The sequence below is a fragment of the Triticum dicoccoides genome, chromosome 7B, assembly GCF_002162155.2.
Source record: "Triticum dicoccoides isolate Atlit2015 ecotype Zavitan chromosome 7B, WEW_v2.0, whole genome shotgun sequence".
NCBI classification, from domain to species: Eukaryota; Viridiplantae; Streptophyta; class Magnoliopsida; order Poales; family Poaceae; genus Triticum; species Triticum dicoccoides.
Window position 1 is genome coordinate 696,908,145 of NC_041393.1, and position 6,726 is coordinate 696,914,870.

The following is a 6,726-nucleotide window of genomic DNA, read 5'->3' on the forward strand; positions in this document are numbered from 1 at the left end:
CATTTTTTTGTTTTGTACTAGTTTTTATTAGTTTATTTTATGTAATTCTGTAGTAGTTTTAGGTAGGTAGTAATTATAGTTTTAAAGTAAGTCTTTACTTATTCTATTAGTTTATTTTATGTTGTTTTTGTAGTAGTATTAGTTTCTGTAGTAGTTTTAGTTATGTAGTAGTTCTACTATTTAAGTAGATTTTTATTTAGTTTAATAAAATTTATAGTGGGTTTTGTGTATGTGGCATGTGTCTTGAGCGAGTGTCCACCATACCGACTCTTTTCATAGGGGGCGCGCTTCCTCTGCCCCTCCTTTGAGATCTTGTTAAAGTAGGAGGAGCATAGAAAGAGCGACCATCATCGACAGTCGATGAGAGTTGTTCTTGGAGGAAAGAAATTGACTTTTGACGATGACAGTCGATCTATGTGAGTTCTTCTAGTGATATACCTTTTGTAGCGTATGATGGAATCGCCCAGCTCAACCATCACTGGAAGTCGAAATACCCGGGAGAGAGTTTCAACCATATATAGAACCACCGGAGAGATGAGAGTTGTAAGAGTTGTTCCCGAAGATTTTTTTTTGACTTTTGATGATGACGGTCGATCTGGGTGAGTTCATCCCATCATACCTTGGGTACGAAAGATGAGCTTGACCAGCTCGACCATCATCAAATTCGAAATACCCATGATATTGTCCACCATATATACAACCACCTTTATAAATTTCCTCAGAAATAATCTTTGATGGTTGATTCTTATGTTACTTCTCCTTGCATGATGAATGGTGTTAGGACTGTTCGATCTCACGGTTATGGCTTCCTCTGATGACGTAGCTTCCGTTAGGGCCGACTCCGCAGTCAAGGAGAAGCGCTCTAGTAGGGCAAGAGGAATCCGCCAACTAAGTAGAGCGAGCCCCCCCCCCCCACCACCACACACACACACGTAAGGAGAGTGACGACCTGGTACCATTGAGTCTACCGACCATCATTCCCGGCGACGCTTGGTCTTCCACTGTGGGGGATGTCCCCACATGCTCTGACTCCACAATCACTGGTTTAACCGAATACACCTCAGAATAGTCCGCCTAGAGAGTTTGACGTTGATTTAGTGATATAATGATGTAGCTACTCATGTGGGCTTGGATTACCACTTGCGATGCTTTTGGGTATATGAGTGATGACATCTTTTTCAAGCCTTACACCCCCACCATAGCAGCCCCCCTGCATTTTCTCGACGTCAACTCGTGGATGCCCTCCTTTGTCCTATCATTGGGCCAACCGGCACCTATAATTGCCAATTCTCTACCGCGCTGCTTTGCCACCTTGTCTTGCACCAACATACACCCCTTTATACATGTAAGGGTGCATGCCTTTATTATGATATATCAGTGCCCCCATCCCAATCTAATCTCGCCACCGTGAAAAGGAAACCCTAACACTACAACATCGTCTCCACAGGCAGCGGACCCACATCATAACTTCCTCATCTCTCCAACAACTAGCCCAAGAAACATGAATGGAGTCACACTATCAGGAAGGCAACTAGTATTTGCTAAATTCTCGGTTGGTTTAACATAATCTGGTCTAGAGTTTCTTTTCTAATATTTAAGTAGGGTTGATACACTGTGTTATCGTTTTATGTGAATGGAAATTGGAAGCACGCACCTAAATTTAAAAAGAACAAAGCTGCGTCCTTGTTATCTTGTTTTTCAAAGTTTGAGGTAAATAAATTCAGCCGTCACATATATAGTATTGCTCACAATCTATCTATCTATCTATCTATCTATCTATCTATCTATCTATCTATCTATCTATCTATATATCTATATCTATGTCTATATCTATCTTTATCTATGTCTATATGTATATCTATATCTAATTGGAAACTCCCTAGAAATTACCATGTTTATTAGAAATTTGGAGCCATTCATATCATGGGACAGAGTTATTATGGGTGGAGATTAATCCTGATGACTCCTTTCACCCTAATCCCCCCTATAGTTCAGAACGTTGTAAAATTACCAATATGTCCCAACCTCTCTTCTTTATCTCTTCATGTCACGTGGATGCCCTCCTCTCAATTTTTATCTAATTTGCTCTAGGTTTAACCGTTGTCTTCGTGCGAATCCCAACCTCCTCCTCATGTTTTGTCTCCCATGATGTAGCATGATTGTGGGGTTAGAGAAAAAGACATCAGGTTCGCATGTGTTGAGCGGCAAAGATCTGGTGGACCTTTGATTAGTGAAACTGCACATGCATGTTCAGGTCGATTAGACCTTCAACTAGGGAAGCTGCACGTGCATGTTCGGGTTAATTAAGCTAGGTTTCTATGTTCGGATCTCAATGGATGAACTATAACTAGCTTCATGCAGGATTGCGTCTTGAAAGAATCCAGCCACAGGCGTCGTTGTGGCGCTGCTGCCGGTGATCTGCGACTAGTATCGACCTGTGCTACTCGGAGTGTGGCAGCACGGTGGACCTGTGCAAAAACCTACTGGGTTGTGGCGGCATGTTGGAGGAAGGAAACTTGATCTGCTGCATGTACAAGTCTGACGGTCCCATGCCGCGGAGTCATTGCAGGCAAGATGCGGAGCTGAAGTTGTGTACTGACGCGCGGTTCGACGGCAAGTTCTGGCCCTATGACCAGGTGCTTGACTAGGGGTAGGGGTCATGGTGGACATCGAGATCCCCATCTTGATCTTGGCATAGGCATGCTTTAGGAGTCGAATTAACTAGGACATAGAAGATGGCGGCAAGACATCCGGCAACCAGGGGAAAGTTGTATTTTCGTCCATGACAACAAGTAGGATTAATGCCCCATTGACGGAAAACATAGTAGCATCATCCCTGTTTTCTCCCATCAATGACATCACCTATGTATTTTGATGACTTAATGTGGTTGACAGTCTGACACTCCACAGTTGACCCATTTCCATGGACCACGACCTCAAAATTGTGATTTGGAACATGTGCGGCCCCAATGTGCGCGCCCGACGCACCACCGTGGCGCCTCCATTGTATGTTTGCAAGAGACTAAGATGACCTTGATCTGCTCGTCCGTTGTCCTTGAGGCGCTTGGCTCTGAGTTTGATTAGTACGTGTACATGCCAGTGATTGACATCCATGGCGATATCTTGCTTGGATTGAAAACCCAGGATGTGACCATCATAAACCCCGCGTTCACCACAAACATTTTGTCTGCCGGGGTTGTTGGCCCCTCGGGCCTGCACGCACCTTGGTGGTTCTCCATTGTATACGGACTGCAGTCCGATGCCTATAAAATCGAGTTCCTACGAAAAATCCGTGACCTACGCGACAACTGCCCTAGCATGTGGATGCTATGTGGTAACTTGCAACCCGATCTACCGTGACGAGGACAAGAATAACAAGAACCTGGACAAGTGCATGATGGGGCGGTTTAGACGCTTGCTCAATGACCTTGCATTTAAAAAGGTTTACCTCAACGGCCGCGATTACATGTGGTACAACGAGTTCTCCCCTCCAACTTTGGTCCACCCACTACTATAAGAATGCCTAACAATGGCAGGCGCAAAAATCTTAGGAGTGGCGGGCAAGGCTCCCAGGGGCGCCCGCCACTGACATCCCGCCATTGCTAACCTGGTATTAGTGGCGGGTGCCCGCCTCTTATACAAACTCTTTAGTGGTGGGCACACTTCTGATGCCCACCACTGTTGAGTGTTTAAGCAGTGACAGGCATATTTGAGTGCCCGCTACGGACAACTTTGGCATGCAAATAGTTTTTTCCAGTCACGGTAGCATTTGAGCTGCGATGGCTGCGTTTTGCATAAAACCCATATCATAAATTGCAATAAGCTTCGACATTACAGTGATTGTGATAAGAAATTATGATACATTGTACAACATGTTAATCAATAGCTAATTGTTATCAAGCATGACTAAAAATGCACCAAGTAATTGTTATCATCTTAGGTAGCTAGCTACCCAACACATAGTAATCAAAACAGGATCGACAGTACAAACATCCATTAGTTAGTTAGTACTGATCATGACAAGTACTAGGACATAGTCCTCTCTTTTAGGGAAAATTGAAAAGAATCACAAAACCTCACCATCTCCATGATGGAGAACAGAGATTCACCAGTCTTCAATTTCTGGCCTGCACTGATTCAATATTTGTCTTCATCCTTAAATTTTGAGGCATCCATCCACTACTAGGAAAAAGCCTAGTAGTAGCGTGGGTTAAAAGCTAGTAGTAGCGCGGGTGCCTGCGCTACTACTACGGCGCTATAGCTAACTAGTAGTAGTAGCGAGGTGTGTCCCACGCTACTAGTACGTGTGTTAGTAGTAGCGTGGATTCGACACACGCTACTACTAACTATCTGTAGCGCGTGTCTGTGACCCACGCTACTACTATTAATTTGAAAAACCAAAAAAAAATCTCGACCCCGTGCGTGCTATCAATGGTGTCAATGGTTTGATCCAGCGACGACAAGGGTCGCCGGAGGTGCGGACGGGCAGTGAAGACCAGATCCAGCAAAGGCTGTTGTGGAGGGACCGGATCCAGTGTAGAGCAAGACCAGATCCTCCTCGCGGTCAAGGTGGAGAACTCTTGGTTGGCCATGTCGACGACCTGTGCAGGCATGGGAACGGAAGGTGAGTAAAACCAAAGGGAGAGGGAGAGGAAGAAGGAAAAAGAGAAACAAGGGAGGAAGGAAGGAGATGGAGGGCCCATCGGGGCTGCTCACCGGTGGTGAGGTGCTCCGCCGTGGTGGCATGGAGGCGAGAGGGAAGACGGGCGAGCTCCTTGATGCCAGCGATGCGAGGAGTAAGACGTGGGGTGCCATGGACGAAGATATGTTCTTGGGAAGGAGCACCGTGGAGAGAGGGGGAAAGTGAGGGAGAGAGGAGGAAAGTGAGGGAGGGGGAAAGTGAGGGAGAGAGGAGGAAAGTGAGGGAGGGGGAAAGTGAGGGAGAGAGGAGGAAAGTGAGGGAGGGGGAAAGTGAGGGAGAGAGGAGGGATTCGGCCGAGCATATGGGGATTTCACCTACCTCGTACTTAGTAGTAGGGAGGGGTATAAAACCGCGCTACTACTATCAACTTAGTAGTAGCGCGGGTTTGTATCCCTCGCTACTACTATGGCATGTCCCGGGAGGGCACGATAGAGACCGCTTAGTAGTAGCGCGGGTTAAAAAGCCGCGCTACTAGTATCAACTTAGTAGTAGCGAGGGGTAAAAACCCGCTCTACTAGTACGTAGCAGTAGCGAGGGTTATAAACCCGCGCCACTAGTAAGCGTCTGCCTATAGGCTTTTCCCTAGTAGTGATCTGGTAGGCGTTCAATTGAGTATCTATCTTTGAAATTGGTCTTCTCATGGCAAACAATTTTTATCTCACCTTGCACATCCATCGTCGTAGGCACAACAACTCTTGGGAGCTTCTGTTGAAGAACATAATAATAAAATAGTAAGCATGTAGTTTATTTAAGAAGAATGTATGAAAAATGAACTAGTGACACAATAGTAAATAATCTTACCATGCATTTTCTACGAATGTTAGTATCGCTCAACATGTGTACTAGTGGCACCTATCGTGTAGTATTTTCGGCTAGCTCCATAAGTGCCCTTAAAAGACAAAACAACACTAATAAAGGAGACAAGATAATTCTTCTCCTCCCATGTAATCTCTAAGCCAGCAGTGTAATAGGTCTGGTCTATTATCTTCTGTGTTTTTCTTGGTGATATAAAATATGCTGTCAATTTTAAATAAAATAGTTAGGGTTGATAACAACTATTTCTAAATAAGCCGTATAGATAACAAAAACTCACGCGGATGTAGAATTGGAATCATGTCCAGATCCACCCAAATGTCTTGATCATATTCAGGAAAGGTAACTAGATCATATTGAGGAACGATGCCAATATCGAAGGTTATGCTCATACCCACCTCAAATCCTTAAGCCTTGCATAATCCTCTCCAATTTGCACAGGCAAAATATTTGTGACCCACATGATTGTAGATCACAGTCTTGAAAATGAAACCATTTTTCATCTTAAGGTAAGTTGTCCTCTCATCCACCTTATCCATATGATCAAAATAGATCTTGTCTAGGACATCATGTCTTGCATAGCGGGAAATGCGCTAGTCCAATTATAAAAAAAATGTTAAAGCAAATATATTAAGCCATGCTTAATTAAGAAAGAAATATGTGCATCAGTACAATCATAGGACTCGGGGATCCTATCCTTGTCATCCATTTGTTGTGTTCATCGACGGAAAAAATGTCATCACTATGAGGTATGATCACATATTACCAGCAATTCTATAACCAGGTTGTACGATGATATATATAAGCAGGTTTATCAAGTCTACAAAATAAGGTTCTACGGTTTGAACAACATATATAGTATGCCATAGCAAGTTCCTTAGTTTCAACACTACTACATTAATGGTTGAAACATCTCAAGCACGGAGTGATACGACTAGGTACGGCGGATCAACTCCTAATCGAAGTCAACGTCAGATCCTAAGTCATCATGCTTGTCAGAGGACTCAACGGTTTGGTCCCAGTCTATCCGGTCATCCTCGGCATCCTTCCGGTTGTGGACGGTCATCAGCAACGCCTCATTTAAGGCGTACAGATGCGGATCCTCCCTGAGATACTGTTCCACCAAGTTATCGGTGTTTTGCTGTTGACGGGCCCTGATGAGCGCCTCGGCCTTCAGGCGCTCCTGCTCCTCGGCCTTGGAGACTATCCTC